Genomic DNA, 24,138 nt, shown 5'->3' on the forward strand with positions numbered 1-24,138 from the left:
CACCCCTTGTGCCTTGTGGGGTCTTAGTTCCCAGATCAGGGATTGAACCCCAGGGCCATGGCAGTGAAAGCACTGAATCCTAACCACTGGACTGCCAAGGAGATCCCTGGCACAGCTGTTTTGGCAAGCCACTGAGGACAGGTTTGTATTGGCTTGTCCTGGGCCCAGAAAGCCAGACATACCCTGCAGGCCTCCCAAACTCTACCTTGGGGCCCTGAAGGTGGGAAATCTCAGAGGTCCTTGGCGGGGCAGGGTGTGAAAGAAGAATCAGAGGCAGGTTCCAAAGCTAGGCCTTGGACAGGTGGGCTGGAGACGAGGGCCTCCCAGGAGACAGGCAGAGAGCCTGGCATGCCCTGGTTCTGGTGTTCTGGAGTATTCTGGAGTCTGTTTCAGAGGAAGGAGACCTGAGGCTTAGAATTGAAAGGAAGTCAGTACAGTTTTGTGTGGGTCCCTTGAAGGCGGTCTGGAGGCTGGGAAGGGATTGCCATGCCCACCTGCAGCCCACATAGAGACCAGTGTTTGGATGCTTAGGCCCCTGATTGTCAGATGTGCCTCCAGAAGGTATGTCTACAACCTCCTTGGGCGGGTAACAGGCATGGACCTGGGCCAGCTTGGAGCCCCTGGGCAGATCACAGATGGGATCTGGGTGCCAGATGCACCTCTTGAAAAGTTTTCTAAGTCTCCCTGTAGACAGATGAACCAGAGAGGCCTCAGGAGGGCATCCAAGTCTAATTGCCATCCTGCATGTGGTCCAATCACTGGGTGTACCATCTCCAGATGGATGTACCTTCTCCAGACTTTTTTTTTAGTTTGGCTGTTCCAGGTCTTATTTGCAACTTGCAGGATCTTTATTATTGTTATTAAGTATTTTAAAAATTATTTATTTTTGGCTCTGCTGGGTCTCCACTGCTTTGGTGCGGGCTTTCTCTAGCTGAGGTGTGAGGACTACCGTTCGTTTCAGTGCAGGGGCTTCTTTCTCTGGTGGCTTCTCATGTTGTGGAGCACGGGCTCTAGAACGCGTGGGCTCCACTAGTTGCAGCATCGGGCTCAGTAGTTGTGGCACACGTGTTTAGTTGCCCCGTGGCATGTGATATCTTCCTGAACTAGGGATCAAACTCATGTTCTCTGTACTGGCAGGTGGATTCTTATGCACTGTGCCACCAGGGGAGTCTGTGTAGGATCTTAATTGTGGCATGTGAACTCCCAGTTGAGGTATGTGGGATCCACTTCCCTGACCAAGGATCCAAACGGGACCCCCTGTGTTGGTAGCACAGAGCCCTACCCACTGGATCACCAGGGAGGTTCATGTTTCCCAGACTTGAATTCCCCTGGATTGAATCCAGGGCCATAACAGTGAAAGCGCCAAGTCCTAATCACTGGGCCACCAGGGAATAGCCATCCCCAGGAGTTTTAGTTTCCTTCCAGGAGAGGAAGAGCTGGCCAGCACAGTCTGGGGGCATGTGCCCCAGGGCTATCTGCTGTCCTGCATCAGGCCCTATCATAAGAAGCGCCCATCAAAACTGCTTGTAAGTATTCCTCTGGAGGCAGGGATCCATCTGGGCCAGGGTGTTTGCCCCAGGGATAGCATTTCGTGTCTGATTATCCATTTGCCTTCTAAAAATGTATCCAAATCCAGGGCGACCTGGATCCAGGGAGACCCATGGGGGTCACCCTGGGTCCTTCCTCAGTCCTGCCTAGAGCCCAATCACTGATGCATTCCTGAAAACCTCCCCAAGGTGTCCTTGGTGGTGGGGACAGGCACAGGCTAGCCAGAGAGGCTCAGGATGGGTGTCTGGGCCAGGCTGTGGTTCTGCATGGGTCCTGGTATTGGACTCATGGCACCTGGTGGTGCCTCCTGAAAACATATCCATGTCCCCATTCAAAGAGGCAACAACCTGGGCTTCCCTGGTGGGTCAGTGATAAAGAATCTGCCTGCCAATGCAGGAGACATGGGTTTGATCCCTGGTTTAGGAAGAATCCACATGCCGAGGAGCAGTCCCAACTACTGAGCCCGCGTGCTGCAACTACTGAGCCCGCGTGCCGGCGCTCCACAGCAAGAGAAGCCTGCGCACTGCAGCTGGAGAGCAGCCCCTGCTTGCCACTAGAGAAAAGCCTGCAAGGCAATGAAGACCCAGCAGAGCCCAAGAAATGAATAAAAATTAAGAAAGAAAATAGAGGCAATGGCCTGCACTGAACATTCTAGCCCATGGTCATGGGCTCATGGGCTTTGGTCTCGGTCATTGAGACCACTTCCTGAAAAGTTTATGTGACCTTTCGTGGAGGCGAAGGCCTGGGCCAGACGGAGGCCCAAGGGCACAGCAACCCAGCTGCTGTCCAGTGTGGGTCCCTGTTGGCAGAAACCTACCCCTGCAACATTTCTAAGTCCTGATCTAGTGTGAACAGGCTCCAGGCTAGTCAGGGAGTTCTGGGTGGGGGCCTTGGCATGCCAGTGGTTGTGCGTGGGACCCGATCTTAAGAGGTGCCCAGCCAAAATGTGTCTAGTCCTCTCTGGTGGTGTAGACTGGACTGGACGACCCATGTGTTCTGTGGAGTGGGACCATTGCGCCCTGGTCATTGCATCCTTCCATCCTGAGCAAGGGCATAGACCCAGAGAGGCTGGGTGAGGGCACACCAGCCCGTGGTGGTTCTGTGTTGGTGCCAACCTTCAAGATTGCCTTTTGAAAATATCTCTAAGTCTTCCTCACTAGACTGGGGCCAACCCAGGCTATATAGGAATGCCCATGGCCTGTCTGGGGCCTGGACTAACCAGTGCCCCAGGTCCACCTAAGGACCCACTTGAGGCCTGGTCACTGGAGTGTGTGCATGCTCAGTCGTGTCTGACTCTTTTGTGACCTCGTGGACTGTAGCCCACCAGGTTCCTCTGTCCATGGGACTTACCAGGCAAGAATACTGGAGTGGATTGCCATTTCCTTCTCCAGGGGATCTTCCCGACCCAGGGACTGAACCCGGGTCTCCCGCATTGGAGGCAGACGCTTTACCGTCTGAGCCACCGGGGAAGTCCTGAATGAAGGCCACTGGCTTCGGCTTTGAGGGCTCCCACTTCACTTGCAGATACCTGTGTGGCCCAGTTGCTGGAGGCACTCTCCACAGCCCCCCTCCATTTTTCTAAATCATCCTTTGGAGGAGACAGCTGATCCTAGCCATCAGGGAGGCCCCAGGAGGACATTCTGGGCCTAGCCAAGGTCACTGATGGGCCATGTTCACCACATGTGTTTCCAACTCCTCCTCTGGAGAGAGGCAGGGACCAGGCGGGCTAGGGACCACCTTGGTGGGTGTCCAGGGTTTGGGGGAAGTCCTGTGTGGGGTTGGGTCACCAGGGGTGCCCCCCTAAATATTTTTAAGCCCTCCTGAGAAGGGGAGACAGAACTGAGGTGGTCTGGGAGGCCCTGGAGAAAGCTGAGTCACAGGTTTGTCATAGCTTTCCTTCCAAGGGGCAAGTGTCTTTGAATTTCATGGCTGCAGTCACTGTCTGCAGTGATTTTGGAGCCCAGGAAAATAAAATCTGTCACTGCTTTCACTTTTTTCCTTTCTATTTGCCCGTGGGGCGAGAGACCACATGCCATGGTCTTAGTTTTTTTTAATACGGGGATGCCTCCTCAAAAATGACTAAACCCCCCTTTGGTGGTGATCAGTCTCGGCCGTCTAAGGAGTTCCATGGATGGTGTCCCAGTCCCACCAGGTCATCCTCGGGCTGCTGAGCTGAGGTACACTGTTCCAGTGAGACCCAGGAGAGGTGATATCTAGGGTGCAGGTCTGTCCAGGTTGCGCTGGTTGTCGGGCGCCACCTGACGGCCATTTTTATATCGTCCCAGGAGCTTGGCTGAAGTGGGATGAACGCCTAGCCCAAGGGCGAGTTCCATGAGGCCGCCCGCGCAGTTATACGAACCCTCTCTGACTCCGAACAAGGGCTCCTCTGAGTCTGTCACTGCAGTATAAAGGAGAGGGCCACCTGGGAACTGCATGGGCAAGGTGACTGGCGCACGGTTGTCCCCATCACCAGGGAGGACCGACTTGAGGCGTTTCAGGTGACCAGGATTTGGGAGCCCTGGGCTTGGCCGCATTCCCACCTGGTGCTGGATTGTTGGGAGCGCCTGCTGAGAATTTTCTAGGTCCTCCTCTTGGCGCCAGGATCGCGCAGGGCACTGTTGCTGGATGTGCGTCCAGAAAATTTTCCCTCTTGAGGAGGGAACTGGGAGGCGGAGATAGGGCACCCAGTGTCCAACTGGAGTCGACCCCATGGACTGCAGCGGCCAGGCTCCTCTGTTCATGGGATTTTCCAGGCAAGAGTACTGGAGTGGAGTGCCTATTCTTGGACACTCCCCCCAAACCTTTGCAAGCCTCCTTCCAGTGGCAGAGACCATTCCAGGTCAACCAGGAGATGCTTGATCATCTGAAGTAGCAGTTGAAATCATTTCCAATTCGTCCTGGGGTGAGGGTGTAGCCCTGGCCCCCAGAAGGTCAAGGAGGTTCCAATAATTTTCCCTGGGGACTTCATTTCCCTGTAAGCTTTCCAAAAACTTTCTTTTTAAAATAATTAATTTATTTGGCTACACCAGGGTCTTAGTTGTGGGAGGCAGATCTTTTTTAGTTGTGGCACGCAAAATGTTGTTTTTAAAATTAATTTTTATTACAGTAGCATGCGGAATGTTTCGTTGAGCCATGCAAACCCTTAGTTGTGGTATATGGGATCTAGTTCCCTGACCAGGGATTGAATGCAGCCTCCAGCATTGGGAGTGTGGAGTCTTAGCCACTGAACCACCAGGGAGGTGATAGCATATGGTGAACAATATCAGATTCATGATCTCTGAAGAAGATTTAGCTTTGGGACTAGGGACCAGGCTTGATCAGTCAAGAGCTTTTGTGTAGCAGAGTTTTATTAAAGTATAAAAAGGGGCAGAGAAAGTTTCTGACATAGACATCAGAAGAGGGATGGAAGGCTTCTGATACAGACATCAGAAGGGGGAAGGAGAGTGCCCCACTAGCTAGCTAGTCTTATCAAGGCCTTATATATTTTTACCAGACCCACTCCCACAATAGACATCTTAAATTAACAAGATTAGAGCTAACAATAGAAAGGTCTTACCAGACCCACTCCCACAACAAGATAATCTTATTATTTTAAGATAACAAGATTAGTCAGAAGGGTCTTGTTAAGGAGATACATGTCCTCAGCAAGATACATCATTATATTGACTAAGACAAAACAATGTAGAAAAACAGTTTGTCCTTTTCTCCTCCTTGAGAGCCCTGGACCCCATTCTCCTCCTTGGGGACCCCAGACTTATCAACCTACCTAAGAACTGACTCTTTCAGAAGTTCCACCAAAGTTTCTAAGTCTCCCTCAGAAGGCTGAGTCTTTAGGGGGCTGCAACAGAGGAATGGGGCGGGGGTGGGGGTGGGGTGGTTCCTGGCAGGCAACTGTCCTCAGGGAGACCCAAACATCTTGAAAATGTTTTCTGAGGGCAGGAAGGCCCTGGGTCAGCTTCCTACACCAGAACTACAGTCACATGTGTGTCCTATTTGTTGAATCCGCCACCTGAAACATTTTCAAAGTCTCTCTGTAGTAATTAGTCATCGAGCCATAGAGGCCCTCCAGCTGCTGTAGCAGAGTGCCCGGGTCCTGTCCACAGCCCAGGTCAGGCCTGGTAGTTAGGGGACATTCCTCCAAACATTTCTAAGTTCCCCTCCCCAGGCTGTGATCAGCTCTGACTGGCCCTGGAGGCTGGAGAGACCATCCTTGTCCTGGCTATGGGCTCATGTAGTTCAAGTTTTCATATTTATCCCTTGAAGATGTTTCCAATTCCCCTCAAGAAGGGGTCACCATGGGACTTCTCTGGCAGTCCAGTGGTTAAGAGTCTGCACTTGCCCTCCAGGGAGCGTGAGTTCTTTCCCTGGTTGGGGAACTAAGATCTCAGATGTCCTATCAGTTCAGTTCAGTTCAGTCGCTCAGTCATGTCCGACTTTTTGCGACCCCATGAATCGCAGCATGCCAGGCCTCGCTGTCCATCACCAACTCCTGGAGTTCACTCAGACTCACGTCCATCAAGTCAGTGATGCCATCTAGCCATCTCATCCTCTGTTATCCCCTTCTCCTCCTGCCCTTAATCCCTCCCAGCATCAGAGTCTTTTCCAACGAGTCAACTCTTCGCATGAAGTGGCCAAAGTACTGGAGTTTCAGCTTTAGCATCATTCCTTCCAAAGAAATCCCAGGGCTGATCTCCTTCAGAATGGACTGGTTGGATCTCCTTGCAGTCCAGGGGACTCTCAAGAGTCTTCTCCAACACCACAGTTCAAAAGCATTAATTCTTCAGCGCTCAGCTTTCTTCACAGTCCAACTCTCACATCCGTACACGACCAGTGGAAAAGCCATAGCCTTGACTAGACGGACCTTAGTCGGCAAAGTAATGTCTCTGCTTTTGAATATGCTATTTAGGTTGGTCATAACTTTTCTTCCAAGGAGTAAGCGTCTTTTATTTATTTATTTCTTTTTCTTTTTAATTTTTATTTTTACTTTATTTTACTTTACAATACTGTATTGGTTTTGCCGTACATTGACATGAATCCACCATGGGTGTACATGTGTTCCGAAACATGAACTCCCCTCCCACCTCCCTCCCCATAACATCTCTCTGGGTCATCACCGTGCACCAGCCCCAGGCATGCTGTATCCTGCATTGGACATAGACTGGCGATTCGATTCTTACATGATAGTATACATGTTACAATGCCATTCTCCCAAATCATCCCACCCTCTCCCTCTCCCTCTGAGTCCAAAAGTCCGTTATACACATCTGTGTCTTTTTTGCTGTCTTGCATACAGGGTCGTCATTGCCATCTTTCTAATTTCCATATATATGTGTTAGTATACTGTATTGGTGTTTTTCTTTCTGACTTACTTCACTCTGTATAATTGGCTCCAGTTTCATCCATCTGATCAGAACTGATTCAAATGTATTCTTTTTAACGGCTGAGTAATACTCCATTGTGTATATGTACCACAGCTTTCTTATCCACTCATCTGCTGATGGACAAGTGTCTTTTAATTTCATGGCTGCAGTCACCATCTGCAGTGATTTTGGAGCTCCCAAAAATAAAGTCTGACACTGTCTCCCCATCTATTTCCCATGAAGTGATGGGACTGGGTGCCATAATCTTTGTTTTCTGAATGTTGAGCTTAAAGCCAACTTTTTCACTCTCCTCTTTCACTTTCATCAAGAGGCTTTTTAGTTCCTCTTCATTTTCTGCCATAAGGGTGTGGTGTGGCCAAAAAAAGAAAAAGCAAAAAAACCTGCCTGGTATTATTATAACAACACTTTGTAAGTCCACTTTTTATTTCCTACATGATTTATGAGACTAATACTTTAAAAATTAGTGTAGGTTTGACAGGAAACAATAAAATTCCGTAAAGCAATTAAAAAAATAAATAAAAACAAATAAAAATAAAAATTAGTGTAGAAGCTAATGTTATTGTAGCTTTGGTTTGTAACACCTTGTATTTTCTATATAATTTAAAAAACTAATAAATTTTTAAAATTATTAGTTTATATTTTTGGACACAAAGTATATAAAGATTTAATCTGGGGACACAGACAAATGAAAGAATTAGGGATAGAAATATAAGGAAGAGTTTTTGCATGTTATTAAACTGGTGTAAATTCAAATTAGCATCATAACATAAAGATTTAAATGTAATCTCCATGGTAACTACAGAAAAATAACTATAGAATATACACAGAAGGCAATGAGGGAGGGGCTTAAACATTTCACTACAAACAGCAACAAAAAACTAAACACATAGGAAGACAGTAATGCATGAAATGTGGGACAAGACACCTATAAGGTATATAGAAGACAGATAGCAAAATGACAACAGTAAGCCCCATCTGATTAGTCAGCCTTGAAAGAGTAAGGGAATTCTGATATATGCTGCACAGTGGAGCAACCTTGAGGATATTACGCTAAGTGAAAGAAGCCAGTAACAAAAGGACAAATACTGTATGATTTCACTTACATGAGGTACTTAGAACAGTCAGAATCATACAGATAAAAGGTAGCATGGGTATTGCCAAAGGCGGAGGAAGCGGGAAATGGAGAGTTACCGGTTATAATGGGTATAGAATTTCAGTTTTGCAAGATGAACAGTTCTGTACATAGATAGGTGGTGATGGTTTTACAACAATGTAAATGGACTTAAAAGCACTGAAGTGTTACTTAACCACAATAAAAAAGTTATTTTAAAGAATCAGTTATTGATACATGCTACAGCATGAGTGCCCCTTAAGATCTGATGCTAAGTGACTTGTTGATCACAAAGACCACGTTATATAATTCCATTCACATAAAAATCCAGAATAGGGAAATGTTTAGAAACAGAAAGTGTATTAGCAATTGCCTGGGGCTGGGACTTAGAGGAGGAAGCTGGGAAGTTAGGAAAGGGAAAGGGAAAGGGAAGTCGCTCAGTCGTGTCCGACTCTTCGCGACCCCGTGGACTGCAGCCCACCAGGCTCCTCCATCCATGGGATTTTCCAGGCAAGAGTACTGGAGTGGGGTGCCATTGCCTTCTCCGATGAATGAGTCTACCTATTTGTAAAAATGTGACTGATGAAAACAGTGCAATCACTAGGTTATCACACTGTGCGAGTTCAGTTGTCAAGAGGGAGCAACTCGAAGGACATCACACAATCTATAAACCAGCTGGAAGGAGCCATCCAGACTTTGCCCTGCCGAACCCTTTCTGGGCGATGATTAGACATGTCCTCATAGATGATATACTCTGTGCAGAAGCGCTGATCAGAATCAGGTTTGGCATGGAACACAACTGTATTGATGGTTTGAGTCACGTCACTGTCTGGCTTGGGCTTTCTAATGAGGATCTGGCCCCCACCGGCAGTGACAAGCTTAATAAGGTTGTCCTTTGGATGGTGTTTGAAGGTTCCCCAAATAGAAGTAACATCCATCAAACAGCTTTGGCAACAGCTGTTCTCTGTTGAGCCTGCTTTTCCGTGGTCCTTCAGGAATTTCATACTTTTCTTCCTGTTCACATTCTTTGCTTTGTAGACATGCTTTCACCCATTCAAATTTTAGGATCCAGCATCCACTGAGAATTCCAAGTATACATTTCAGGGTGCTTTGAACTGTATCACCAGGAACAATCACATGAGTTACTGTACTGTCAAACTCAGCACATTTTTTAGCCTTAAAAATCGTGATAGCTAAAGAGAAGAGGATTTTCTTAAAGGTGATGACACTGTTCTAAAATTGACTGTGGTGATGATTGCATATATCTGTGAATATACTAAACCACTGAATTGTAAACTTTAAAGGAGTCTATTGTGTTTTATATATATATATACTTATATATATATATGTAATGATGCTTCCCTGGTGGCTCAGAGGATAAAGTATCGGCCTGCAATGCAGGAGACCTGGGTTCGATCCCTGGGTTGGGAAGATCCCCTGGAGAAGGAAATGGCAACCCACTCCAGTATTCTTGCCTGGAGAATCCCATGGACAGAGAGCCTGGCGGGCTACAGTCCACGGGGTCGCAAAGAGTTGGACACGACTGAGCGACTTCACACACATATATATAATATCTCAATAAAGTTCTTTAAAAAAAATTAACAATATTTATTTGGCTGCTCCAGGTCTTAGTTACGGCATATAGGATCTAGTTCCCTGACCAGAGATAGAACCTGGGCCCCCTGGATTGGAAGCTCAGAATCTTAGCCACTGGAACACCACGGAAGTCCCTCAATAAAGCTGTTTAAACAAATAAATGCATTAGTTTTAATCCAATCTTTTAAACATATTGAGAGTTTTCAGGTACATCCCACATTTACATAACCTTGATTTTATATCAATAAAAATAAGAAATTCAATTGCCCTAGGGATATGATATCTACTTGCATTTCAAAGTTCTCTAGGGAAACACTAAAACACGGAGGTAAACTTCCTTCCAGTGTAAAATGTGAGAGCTTTATTGAACAAATCTCAGTTTGTGGTTGGTTCTTGAAGAGTGCCTATGCTCAGGCTAGGGCTTTGTTCAGACTTTCCACCAGGGCCAATTTCATTAAAGGCCATGGTTATCTTTATCTAAAGTAACAAATATGTGGGAGTAGGGAAGGAATGGGTGGAAGCCTCAGCGCTGTCAGCAGTCAAAGATGCAAATAGAGCCAGACTATACTACATTTGGTCATTTAAAAAATATTTTATTTGGCGGTGCCTGGTCTTAGTTGTTGCACAGATTCTTCGATCTTCCTTGTGGCACGTGGTATATTTAGTTGCCGCATGCAAAGTCTACACAAGGGTCACAGTTCCACGTGTGGTCTCAAAGCATTATCCCAAGACCCTGACTCTTGCAGGACATCACGCTGTCCTATTCTAACCTGACTTGGATTGGGTGTTCCTCCTTCTGAACAAGGGTGTTCCTCCTTCTGAAAACTGACGCTGAAATTTCCTGGTACACACCCATTTCTTGCTTTCAGAAGAAGCTGCAGTGACCGATCAGGCGGTGAGGTTCAGTTCAGTTCAGTTCAGTTCAGTCAGTCGCTCAGTCGTGTCTGACTCTGCGACCCCATGAATCGCAGTACGCCAGGCCTCCCTGTCCATCACCAACTCCCGGAGTTCACTGACTCACGTCCATCGAGACCGTGATGCCATCCAGCCATCTCATCCTCTGTTGTCCCCTTCTCCTCCTGCCCCCAATCCCTCCCAGCATCAGAATCTTTTCCAATGAGTCAGCTCTTCCCATGAGGTGGCCAAAGTCCTGGAGTTTCAGCTTACCTATTTACAAACAGCATTGGCGGGAACATATGGGCCCACAGATGCTTAGGCGCAAAGGGGCGGAGCCTTAAGGAATGTCCAATTAGGGGCGCCTCTGGGGAAGGCGGGTGGGAGGACGCTCCCTTAAAGTAAACGGTGTGGCCGTCCCTCACGCCATGCGCCGGGTGGCCTGGCGTCGCCTTCGACCGCGAGGGCCCCCGGTGGCTCTGTCGATACGTTTGTCGCTCTGTGACCTACACCAGTCGTGGGACCGGACGTGGGGGCCCTAGTGACGACTCTAGAGGGACGCCGGAAGCCGCAAAATGGTGAACACGCGAGACAAGAGCTGGACGTAACTGGCCATGGCTGGACCCGGCCCTTCCCGCTGTCAGTTCGAGTTTGCGGAGCCGAGTCGGCGGGGGCGCCGCTCGGACCTCAGTCCTGTCTGGTTCACAGCGTGGTGCTTGGGCTGGCAGCTGGTACCCCGAGCGTCTGGCCCAGTCACGGCACCCGGCAGCATTGCCTCCAGGACTGGAGCCTCTCTGTGCCCGCAGCCTGCCTGTTGTCTGCCCCATATCATGCCGTGACCACGGGGAAGGTCAACACAGGACAGTCTGGACTCAGTCACCGTGGTTTCGTGCGTGGGAGGCGCTGTGGTCTCCGGGGCGGTGGGGAGGGGGTTGGTGTCCACAGTCCTGTTTTCTCCTGCGTTTTCCAAATGTTTGGGAAGCAGGGCTCAAATTCATGTCCCTACCCCTCCACCCCTCGGGCGCCCGGGTCTAGCTCTTCCCAGGGCTGGAAATAAATGCCTGAATGTCCTTAAGGTCTTTGTCTCCCAGGTGCTCACTGTGAAGATAGTTACTAGTTTTTCATTTTCTTTTAATTGCTTTAATGAGCCCTTGACAGTAATGTATCACCTTTAAGTAATACTGGTTCATACATGCCTTCATCTAAGCACGTGGATTGCCCAGTGATTATTTCAAAAGGAGACAATTGATGTTTTACCCAAAAGAGTGGACCTAAGTTTGAGAGGAACCAAAGGGAGAGCTTTTGGCCATGAAAGTCTGTGAGAGTTTTGACAATTGAGTTTTTTTTGATGGTATTGTTAGTTCTTTCCCCCAGTCCTGAAGTTTGGCGAATATAAGTACTCTGAACATGCTGGATCATTGGCCAAATATTAGAAATGGATTTAATTATTTGTTAGGTGAAGTGAGTTCTTCAGTCACTATGCAACTCAGAAGGGATCCCTCAAACAGGAAATATTTTTTGCAGTAGCAGTTTCTGTGTGTGTGCTCAGTTGCTCAGTTGTGTCCAGCTCTTTGTGACCCTGTGGACTGTAGTCTGCCAGGCTCCTCTGTCCTTGGGATTGTCAAGGCAAGAATACTGGAGTGGGTTGCCCAGGGATAGAACTCGCAGGTCCTGCATTGTAGATGGATTCTTTACTGCTGAGCCAGCAGGGAAGCCCCCGATAGCAGTTCATCATCTGTTTAATCTGTTGCTCTTGTGCAGGGAAGAGCTTCAATCAGTGTGAAGACACAGATCATTAACAAAATATATTTGTGTCCTTAAGATGGTGGCATTTGGACAAAGTCCAATTGCTGTAACTCAAGAGGTCTTTAGAAAGGGGAAGGTGACCTTGTGACTCATGGAGTGGTTTTCTGAGATTATACTTAGGGCAACTAGTGCATCGAGTATGTGTCCTGCGGGCTACCATAGGGACGGGCTTCCATATACACTGTTTCCCCCATAAAATTATTATTTTTTTTGTGAGGGAAATAAAGTTTATTAGAGTGGGAGATGCTGTTAGAACAGTGGGCCAGCTCAAGGGAGAACCAAACTGTGATAGTTTCCCCCATGAAGTTATTCAGGAGCCAAATGAGCCAGGGAAGATACATGCTAGAGTAAGAGTAACTGAGCCCCTATAGGCACTGCAAGTCTCTTACTTGGTCTAAGCCATACTTGTGAGGTGGGATCAAAGAATCAACCTTTCTTTTTCTATATTTAGTTTTCATCTCTGGTACTAAGTTTTTTTTTATTTAAAATTTTCTAATTTTTGTTTGTTTTTATGTTTTGGCTGCACTGGGTCTTCATTGCTGCCTTCGGAGTTTCTCTAGTTGCTCTAGCAGAGGCTACTGTCTAATTGCAATGCACAGGCTTCTCATTGTGGTGGCTCCTCTTGTGGAGCACGGGCTCGTGGTGTGTGGGCTCAGGAGTTACGTGCACAGGCTTCCGGGATCTCCGGGATCAGGGATCAGACCCATGTCCCCAGCATTGGCAGGTGGATATTTTACCACTGGGCCACCAGGGAAGTCCCTGGTACTGAGTTGTGAGCCTGTAGAAGTTTCCTAACAGTTACACTGGGAGTTAGGTTTGAGCAGCAGACATTCTTGCAGCTAGACAGAAATAGAACTTAAAGCACCTCCTTTAGCAGCTATGTCAGTGAATTCCCTTTAGCTTCTATTGAATCAAATTTGAAATGTCCAGATATTTTAATTATTTCTAGTTTAGGTAATTGTATACAGTCTAATAAAATTCTGACACTAGCTTCTCATTCTTTATGGGTTGGCCTGAGGAAGTAAGAAGTACCCTTCTCTTTCAGAGGATTCCAAAATCAAGAGCTACTCCTAAAGCAGAGTAGCTGTCAATGTAAATACTTGCTACTTAATTGTTAGCTAGCTGGCAAGCTCTGTTATAGAGCAATTAATGCAGCCTGTTGTGCCAACTTTGAGCTTGGTAAATAAGAGCTTTCAATTATGTCCACCATGGATATTGTTGCATATCCAGCTAGATAATGTCCCTGTATATCCTTTAAGTAAAATCCATCTGTTAAAGAAAATTAAGTTAGCAGTATCAATAGGAATTTCTTGTTAAGTCATCTTGTAAGAAGGTAATGAGTTAGCATAATACAGTCATGGTCATTAACATCCTGGGTTGCTGGAAGTAAAGTTGCATGGTCAAGATTACAACATCGAGCCACAATAATATTAGGTAAAGAAAGCAACCATATCTCGTGAGAGGAAGTTGACTCACAGAATAATGCCAAGTGTGATGAGAATTCAAGAGGTTCAACTGAGTGGAGATAGTCAAAAGAGATGCCATCCTAAGTTCTTCACTAGCTTTGCACAAGCAGTCATTGAAATGACTCCCCCCTAAAGAGTGGGAGGCCTTTTACTACTGAAGCTAGCTGCTGACTATAATATCCTGTGGGTTGATGCTAGTCACCGTCGTCAGAGTTAACATCCCTAGAGTGTTTCCCTTATCTTCATGCCCAGAAAAGATAAAAATGGTAACTTATAGTTCAGTTCAGTTCAGTCACTCAGTTGTGTCTCTTTGCGACTGCATGAATCACAGCATGCCAGGCCTCCCTGTCCATCACCAGCTCCTGGAGTTCACTCAAACTCAAGTCCATTGAGTCGGTGATGCCATCCAGCCATCCCATCCTCTGTCATCCCCTTCTCCTCCCACCTTCAATTTTTCCCAGCATCAGGCTCTTTTCAAATGAGTCCGTTCCTTGCATCAGGTGGCCAAAGTATTGGAGTTTCAGCTTCAACATCAGTCCTTCCAATGAATATTCAGGACTGATCTCCTTCAGAATGGACTGGTTGGATCTCCTTGCAGTCCAAGGGACTCTCAAGAGTCTTCTCCAACATCACAGTTCAAAAGCATCAATTCTTCAGCGCTCAGCTTTCTTCACAGTCCAACTCTCACATCCATACATGACTACAGGGAAAACCATAGCCTTGACTAGATGGACCCTTGTTGGCAAAGTAATGTCTCTGCTCCTTAATATGCTGTCTAGGTTGGTCATAACTTTCCTTCCAAGGACTAAGCGTCTTTTAATTTCATGGTTGCAGTCACCATCTGCAGTGATTTTGCAGCTCCCCAAATAAAGTCTCACTGTTTCCATTGTTTCCGCATCTATTTGCCATGAAGTGGTGGGACCGGATGCCATGATCTTAGTTTTCTGAATGTTGAGCTTTAAGCCAACTTTTTTACTGTCCTCTTTCACTTTCATCAGGAGGCTCTTTTTTTTTTTTTAATTTGTTTCAATTGTTTATTAACCAGATTACAAAAATAATCCTGGTAGATACCTTAGTTCATCCTTCTAATAAGCCTGTTGATTTGATCTTCCCTGTTGCCAGCATCTCCACCTTCTACAAAATGGGTGGTCTTTTTCTTCATTCCACCTCGTGGAGAAGACAATTTAAAGGGCCACAGGAAGTTGTTTGCTTCTTTGAAACGTTTTTCAACGGTATAGATCTCATGAACCAGATCCTCCATGCAGATGATTCCGTATTTCCCAAGAGATCGAGCAATTAATGCATTGTCTATCAGGGCAATTCACTTTTTGTTGATTTTGCCATAACCAAGCGTGTAGATCAGTTCATTTACAGACTTCAGATTTGGGTACCCCCATGCAATGTATGGCTCCACAATTCTCAACATATTAATTGATGCCTTGCTGAGCTTCACAAAGGTGCCGTTGAAGATCTGCCGGAGGTGAAGGAGCTGCAGCACCTTTTGAACCTTTGGGCTCACACCGTTGATACCTCTGATCCTGATGACACACGCCAATTTGGGTTCTGCAGGTACACAGAAGTTGCCAGCTTTTCGTGCCATCCTAGCCATTCGAATTTCAGTTCTGTACATCTGCATGTATTCCTTGTGGTAATGCTTAGCTTTTTCATAGATAAGATTCCTCCTTGCCTTTCGAAGCATCTTTTGGGCAAACTTCTTTCTCAGTCGCTTGATCTTAAGCTCTGCGAAATTCTTCCGCTTTTTCTTAAGGGTTTCTGGCACAGCAGGAACCTTCTTTTTCTTCTCTTCTGCACCCTCCATGGTTCCAGCCAGGAAAGAGCCATCAAGAGGCTCTTTAGTTCTTCTTCATTTTCTGCCATAAGGGTGGTGTCATCTGCATATCTGAGGTTACTGATATTTCTCCAGGCAGTCTTGATTCCAGCTTGTGCTTCTTCCAGCCCAGTGTTTCTCATGATGTACTCTGCATATAAGTTAAATAAGCAGGGTGACAATATACAGCCTTGGTGTACTCCTTTCCCAATTTGGAACCAGTCTGTTGTTCCATGTCCAGTTCTAACTGTTGCTTCCTGACCTTCACACAGGTTTCTCAAGAGGCAGGTCAGGTGGTCTGGTATTCCTATCTCTTGCAGAATTTTCCACAGTTTATTGTGATCCACAGAGTCAAAGGCTTTGGTATAGTCAATAAAGCAGAAATAGATGTTTTTCTGGAATTCTCTTGCTTTTTTTGATGATCCAGTGGATGTTGGCAATTTGATCTCTGGTTCCTCTGCCTTTTCTAAATCTAGCTTGAACATCTGGAAGTTCAGGGTTCACGAACGATTGAAGCCTGGCTTGGAGAATTTTGAGCATTACTTTACTAGCGTGTGAGATGAGTGCAATTGTGTGGTAGTTTCAGCATTCTTTGGCATTGCCTTTCTTTGGGATTGGAGTGAAAGCTGACCTTTTCCAGTCCTATAGCTACTTCTGAGTTTTCCAAACTTGCTGGCATATTGAGTGCAGCCCTATCACAGCATCATCTTTCAGGATTTGAAATAGCTCAATTGGAATTCCATTACCTCCACTAGCTTTGTTGGTAGTGACATTTCCTAAGGCCTACTTGGCTTTGTGTTCCAGGATGTCTGGCTCTAGGTGAGTGATCATAGCACTGTGATTATCTGGGTCATGAGGATCTTTTTTGTACAGTTCTTCTGTGTATTCTTGCCACCTCTTCTTAATATCTTCTGCTTCTGTTAGGTCCATACCTTTTCTGTCCTTTATTGAGCCCATCTTTGCATGAAATATTCCCTTGGTATCTCTAATTTTCTTGAAGAGATCTCTAGTCTTTCCCACTCTATTGTTTTCCTCTATTTCTTTGCACTGATCACTGAGGAAGGCTTTCTTATTTCTTCTTGCTAGTCTTTGGAACTCTGCATTCAAATGGGTATATCTTTCCTTTTCTCCTTTGCTTTTCACCTCTCTTCTTTTCACAGCTACTTGTAAAGTCTCCCCAGACAGCCATTTTGCTTTTTTGCATTTCTATTCCATGGGGATGGTCTTGATCCCTGTCTCCTGTACAGTGTCACAAGCCTCCATCCATAGTTCATCAGGCACTCTGTCTATCAGATCTAATCCCTTGAATCTATTTCTCACTTCCTTATAATCATAAGGGATTTGATTTAGGTCATACCTGGATGGTCTAGTGGTTTTCCCTACTTTCTTCAATTGAAATCTGAATTTGGCAATAAGGAGTTCATGATCTGAGCTACAGTCAGCTCCCATTCTTGTTTTTGGGGACTGTATAGAGCTTCTACATATTTGGCTGCAAAGAATATAATCAATCTGATTTCAGTATTGACCATCTAGTGATGTCCATGTGTAGAGTCTTCTCTTGTGCTGTTGGAAGACTGTGTTTACTATGACCAGTGTGTTCTCTTGGAAAAACTCTATTAGCCTTTGCCTTGCTTCATTCTGTACTCCAAGGCCAAGTTTGCCTGTTACTCCAGGTGTTTCTTGACTTCCTACTTTTGCATCCCAGTCCCCTATAATGAAAAGGACATCTTTTTAGGGTGTTAGTTCTAGAAAGTCTTGTAGGTCTTCATAGAACTGTTCAACTTCAGCTTCTTCAGCATTACTGGTCGGGGCATAGACTTGAATTACCATGATATTGAATGGTTTGCCTTGGAAACAAACAGATCGTTCTGTCATTTCTGAGACTGCATCCAAGTACTGCATTTCGGACTCTTCTGTTGACTATGATGGCTACTCCATTTCTTGTAAGGGATTCTTGCCCACAATAGTAGATATAATGGTCATCTGAGTATAATTCACCCATTCCAGTCCATTTTAGTTCACTGATTCCTAAAATGTCAACGTTCACTCTTGCCATCTCCTGTTTGACCCCTTCCAGTTTGCCTTGATTCATGGACCTGAAATTCCAGGTTCCTGTGCATTATTGCTCTTTACAGCATCAGACTACTTCCATCACCAGTCACATCCACACTTGGGTGTTGTTTTTGCTTTGGCTCCCTCTCTTCATTCTTTCTGGAGTTATTTCTCCACTGATCTCCAGTAGCATATTGCACACCTACCGACCTGGGGAGTTAATCTTTCAGTGTCTAATCTTTTTGCCTTTTCATACTGTTCATGGGATTCTCAAGGCAAGAATACTGAAGTGGTTTTCCATCCCCTTCTCCAGTGGACCACATTCTGTCAGGCCTCTCCACCATGACCTGTCTGTCTTGGGTGGCCCTACATGGCATGGCTTATAGTTTCATTGAGTTAGACAAGCCTGTGGTCCATATGATCAGATTGGTTAGTTTTCTGTGATTGTGGTTTTCAATCTGTCTGCCCTTTGATGGAGAAGGATGAGGCTTATGGAAGCTTCCTGATGGGCGAGACTGACTGAGGGGGAAACTGGGTCTTGTTCTGATGGGCAGGGCCATGGTCAGTAAATCTTTAATCCAATTTTCTGTTGATGGGTGGAGCTGTATTCCCTCCCTGCTGTTTACCTGGGGCCAAACTGGTGGACAGAGAAGGTGATGGCACCCCACTCCAGTACTCTTGCCTGGAAAATCCCATGGATGGAGGAGCCTGGAAGGCTGAAGTCCACGGGGTGGCTGAGGGTTGGAGATGACTGAGCGACTTCACTTTCACTTTTCACTTTCATGCATTGGAGAAGGAAATGGCAACCCACTCCAGTGTTCTTGCCTGGAGAATCCCATGGACGGGGGAGCCTGGTGGGCTGCCGTCTACGGGGTCGCAGAGAGTTGGACACGACTGAAGTGACTTAGCAGCAGGTGCAGCAGCAAACTGGTGGAGGTAGTGAAGATAACGGCGACTTCCTTCAAAAGATCCTGTGCAAGTACTGCTACACTCAGTACCCCAACCCTGCAGCAGGCCACCACCGACCCATGCCTCCGCTGGAGATGTGGATGCTCCTGGGCAGGTCTGGGTCAGTCTCTTGTGGGTTCACTGCTCCTTTCTCCTGGGTCCTGGTGCACATAATGTTCTGTTTGTGCCCTCCAAGAGTCTATTTCCCAGTCCTGTGTAAGTTCTGGTAGTTCTGCTGCTGCTGCTGCTAAGTCGCTTCAGTCGTTTCTGACTGTTGACCCCATAGACGGTAGCCCACCAGGCTCCCCCATCCCTGGGATTCTCCGGGCAAGAACACTGGAGTGGGTTGCCATTTCCTTCTCCAATGCATGAAAGTGAAAAGTGAAAGTGAAGTCACTCAGTGGTGTCCGACTCTTAGCGACCCCATGGACTGCAGCCTACCAGGCTTCTCCGTCTGTGGGATTTTCCAGGCAAGAGTACTGGAGAGGGGTGCCATTGCCTTCTCCAGTTCATGAAAGTAATAAGTGAAAGTGAAGTCGCTCAGTCATATCCGACTCTTAGCAACCACATGGACTGCAGCCTATCAGGCTCCCCTGTCCACGGGAGTTTCCAGGCAAGAGTGCTAGAGTGGGTTGCCATTGCCTTCTCCTCTGGCAGCTCTTTGGTGGGGTTAATGGCGACCTCCTCCAAGAGGGCTTATGCCATACCCAGGTCTGCCGCACCCAGAGCTCCTGTCCCTGCGGCAGTCCACTGCTGACCGGTACCTCCACAGGAGACGCTCACACACAGTTCTGTCTCAGTCTCTGTGGGGTCCCTGGGTCCTGGTGTGCACAAGGTTTGTTTGAGCCCTCTGAGCATCTCTGGTGGGAATGGGGTGTGATTCTAAACGTGAATTCGCCCCTCCTACCGTCTTGCTGGGACTTCTCCTTTGTCCTTGGATGCGGGTATCTCCTCATTGCTGCCCCAGCACCATGCAGGTGTTAGACTTTAGACGTTAGTTCAAGTCTAACTGGTCCATTAGACTTTAGTAGCACCTAGAGGAATTGGGTCAGGAGGGACAAATTAGATATCCAATTCCTGCAATATGCAGTTAGACCTGGAAATTGTCTCATCTGTTTTTTTTTTTTTCCTAAATGAAAAAAAAATGTTATATTTGGCTGTGCTGAGTCTTCGCTACTGTGTGCAGGCTTTTTCGAGTTGCAGTTAGTGGGGGCTACTCTCTAGTTGTGGCGCCAGGGCTTCTCATTGCAATGGCTGCTCTTATTGCAGGACCAAGAAACAAACCTCTGTCCCCTACACTGGTAGGCAGATTCTGAACCACTGAACCACCAGGGAAGTCCTTCTTAGCTGCTGCTTTGTTCTGGGAAGCAAGAAAGCCAGGATTTCCTTAATTTTTTGAGAGTCAGTTAACAGTTCTTCTTTGGACACCTTATGTCCCTTAGAGGCTGACTCTTGTAACAGATGCACAATTTCTCTGTTCAGTTCTACACCACGAAATCAAATCATCTACATATTCAGTTAAAACAATCATTAGGAAAGTGTCCATCAGCCCAATCAGCTTTAAGTATTTGAGAAAAATAAGTAGGGCTTTCAGTATATCCTTGTGGCATCTAGGTGTTCAGATGGTCTCCCTATGTAAAGTCCAAAAGACGTTGGCTTTTCTTTTACACGAGAATACTAAAGAACGCACTGCATAGGTCTCTTACTGCAAAATAACAGGTGTCTGCTGGAATGGCTGGGAGTAAGGTGTGAGGATTAGGAATCACAGGGTGGTGAGGAATCACAGTGTTATTTATAGCTCTCATGTCCTGTTGCATTTGACTTTCTTGCCAGCAAAATGGGGGTACTGCAAGGACTAGTCTGAGGAATCGTAAGTTCATTTTCAAGGAATTTCTGAATAACAAGAATGCCTCTGGTCTAAATAGGTTTTGTCGGGACTTCCCCAGTGGCTAAGCCTGCACTCACAGTGTAAGGGGCCCAGGTTCCATCCCTGGTCAGGGAACTAGATTTCTGTATGCCTAAACAAAGACCCAGTGCAGGCAAGTAAATAAATATTTAGGAAAAAAACTAAATAGTTATTGCCAAATACTGGGTAGAGGCTTGGGATTGTCAGTAATTGTTGTTGCTATTTTTCAGTTGCTTTTTATTTATTTTTGGTTCTGCTGAGCAGCATGTGAGACCCTAGTTCCCCCACCAGGCATCAAACTCGTGCCCCCTGAAGTGAAAGTAAGGTGCCCTAACCACTGGACCGCCAGGGAAGCCCCATCAGTAATTATTCTAACTGAAGTGGCTGACTTGATTTTTCCAAATTCTGAGGAGGACATTGACCATAATTCCTCAGGCACTTGTAACTGAGTCGTCCATTTCCCCTTATCTGTCTGAGCTTATGTTTTCCCAGCCATCAGTTTCTTGGTCATTATGTTCTGGTCTTCATTGAAGTTTTCTAATTCTAAAATCACTTCACCCTTCAGGCAGTATGGGCATTACATACCTCTAAGAGGGCTCATCCTATCAAAAGAATTGGAGCACATTTCACCAAAAGGAACACGTGTCTTCCTGAGATAGTTCTAACTGGAATATTATTGTTTCTGATTTTAAAACTCGCATAGGTAAATTAGAAACACTTGTCATTTGAATTGACTGTTTACTCTGAGGGAGAGGGCAGAGAATAAGGGTAGGGCTGAGAATGGATAAGGTTGCCCCCATGTCTACAGGGGCCTTAGAATATAGAAGTTGCCCCTCTGAATGTTATTTCGGTTTCCCCTGAGGTGTTTGTGAGGAGAGGGAATACCTTCTTATAGTCCTGAGAACACTCCTGTTCCTTATTAAAATCATCATGTCCTGAATCTAATTTAAATCTGTGGCAGTCTTTTAAAATTTAATTTTATTTTTGGCCTTGCCACACAGTATGTGGGATCTTAGTTCCCTGACCAAGAATTGAACCCTGAGCCCCCTGCATTGGAAGCTTGGAGTCTTAACCACTGGACTGCCAGGGAAGTCGCACATGGCAGTCTCTCTTAAAATTTCCAGGTTTTCTGCATTAAAAACAGATGTGATTCTTTTTAAAAAATATATAAATTTATTTATTTAAGTTGGGGGCTAATTACTTTACAATACTGTAGTTGTTTTGCCATACATTGACATGGATCCACCACGGGTATACATGTGTTCCCCATCCTGAACCCCCCTCCTTTCTCCCTCCCCATCCCATCCCTCTGGGTCATCCCAGTGCACCAGCCCCGAGCATCCTGTCTCATGCATCGACCTGGACTGGTGATCCATTTCATATATGATAATATATATGTTTCAGTGCTAGTCTCCCAAATAATCCCACCCTCTCCCTCTTCCACAGAGTCCAAATGACTGTTTCATACATCTGTGTCTCTTTTGCTGTCTCGCATACAGGGTTATTGTTACCATCTTTCTACATTCCATATATATGCGTTAGTATACTGTATTGGTGTTTTTCTTTCTGGCTTACTTCACTCTGTATAATAGGCTCCAGTTTCATCCTCCTCATTAGAACTGATTCAAATGTATCATTTTTAATGGCTGAGTAATATTCCATTGTGTATATGTACCACAGCTTTCTTATCCATTCATCTGCTGATGGACATCTAGGTTGCTTCCATGTCCTGGCTATTATAAACAGTGCTGTGATGAACATTGGGGTACACGTGTCTCTTTCAATTCTGGTTTCCTCGGTGTGTATGCCCAGCAGTGGGATTGCTGGGTCATAAGGCAGTTCTATTTCCAGTTTTTTAAGGAATCTCCACACTGTTCTCCATAGTGGCTGTATTAGTTTGCATTCCCACCAACAGTGTAAGAGGGTTCCCTTTTCTCCACACCCTCTCCGGCATTTATTGCTTGTAGACTTTTGGATAGCAGCCATTCTAACTGGTGTGAAATGGTACCTCACTGTGGTTTTGATTTGGATTTCTCTGATAATGAGTGATGTTGAACATCTTTTCATGTGTTTGTTAGCCATCTGTATGTCTTCTTTGGAGAAATGTCTGTTTAGTTCTTTGGCCCATTTTTTGATTGTTTTTTTTTGGAATTGAGCTGCAGGAGTTGCTTGTATATTTTTGAAATTAATTCTTTGTCAGTTGCTTCGTTTGCTATTATTTTCTCCCATTCTGAAGGCTGTCTTTTCACCTTGTTTATAGTTTCCTCCATTGTGCAAAAGCTTTTAAGTTTAATTATGTCCTGTTTGTTTATTTTTGCTTTTATTTTCAAAACTCTGGGAGGTGGGTCATAGAAGATCCTGCTGTGATTTATGTCGGAGAGTGTTTTGCCTATGTTTTCCTCTAGGAGTTTTATAGTTTCTGGTCTTACGTTTAGATCTTTAATCCATTTTGAGTTTATTTTTGGGCATGATGTTAGAAAGTTTTCTAGTTTCATTCTTTTACAAGTGGTTGACCAGTTTTCCCAGCACCACTTGTTAAAGAGATTGTCTTTAATCCATTGTATATTCTTGCCTCCTTTGTCGAAGATAAGGTGTCCATAGGTGCGTGGATTTATCTCTGGGCTTTCTATTTTGTTCCATTGATCTATATTTCTGTCTTTGTGCAGTACCATACTGTCTTGATGACTGTGGCTTTGTAGTAGAGCCTGAAGTCAGGCAGCTTGTTTCCTCCAGTTCCATTCTTCTTTCTCAAGATTGCTTTGGGTATTCAAGGTTTTTTGTATTTCCACACAAATTGTGAAATTATTTGTTCTAGTTCTCTGAAAAATCCCGTTGGTAGCTTGATAGGGATTGCATTGAATCTATAGATTGCTTTGGGTAGTATACTCATTTTCACTATATTGATTCTTCCAATCCACGAACATGGTATATCTCTCCATCTATTTGTGTCCTCTTTGATTTCTTTCATCAGTGTTTTATAATTTTCTATATATAGGTCTTTTGTTTCTTTAGGTAGATATATTCCTAAATATTTTATTCTTTTCATTGCAATGGTGTATGGGATTGTTTCCTTAATTTCTCTGTTTTCTCATTGTTAGTATATAGGAATGCAAGGGATTTCTGTGTGTTAATTTTATATCCTGCAACTTTACTATATTCATTGATTAGCTCTAGTAATTTTCTGGTGGAGTCTTTAGGGTTTTCTATGTAGAGGATCATGTCATCTGCAAACAGTGAGAGTTTTACTTCTTTTCCAATCTGGATTCCTTTCATTTCTTTTTCTACTTTGATTGCTGTGGCCAAAACTTCCAAAACTATGTTGAATAGTAGTGGTGAGAGTGGGCACCCTTGTCTTATTCCTGACTTTAGGGGAAGTGCTTTCAATTTTTCACCATTGAGGATAATGTTTGCTGTGGTTTTGTCATATATAGCTTTTATTTTGTTGAGGTATGTTCCTTCTATTCCTGCTTTCTGGAGGGTTTTTTACCATAAATGGATGTTGAATTTTGTCAAAGGCTTTCTCTGCATCTGTTGAGATAATCATATGGTTTTTATCTTTCAGTTTGTTAATGTGGTGTATTACGTTGATTGATTTGTGGATA

At 45.4% G+C, this 24,138-nt stretch overlaps 2 pseudogenes; both read right to left on the reverse strand.

Moving 5' to 3' along the window:
- Nucleotides 1–8,663: 8,663 nt before the first annotated feature.
- On the reverse strand, nucleotides 8,664–10,960 carry LOC138085673 (BRCA1-associated RING domain protein 1 pseudogene; annotated as a pseudogene).
- Nucleotides 10,961–14,874: 3,914 nt separating this feature from the next.
- LOC138085150 (large ribosomal subunit protein uL30 pseudogene) lies at nucleotides 14,875–15,621 on the reverse strand (annotated as a pseudogene).
- Between the last annotated feature and the right edge of the window lie 8,517 nt (nucleotides 15,622–24,138).

This window comes from Capricornis sumatraensis, chromosome 9 (genome assembly GCF_032405125.1).
Source record: "Capricornis sumatraensis isolate serow.1 chromosome 9, serow.2, whole genome shotgun sequence".
Lineage (NCBI taxonomy): Eukaryota > Metazoa > Chordata > Mammalia > Artiodactyla > Bovidae > Capricornis > Capricornis sumatraensis.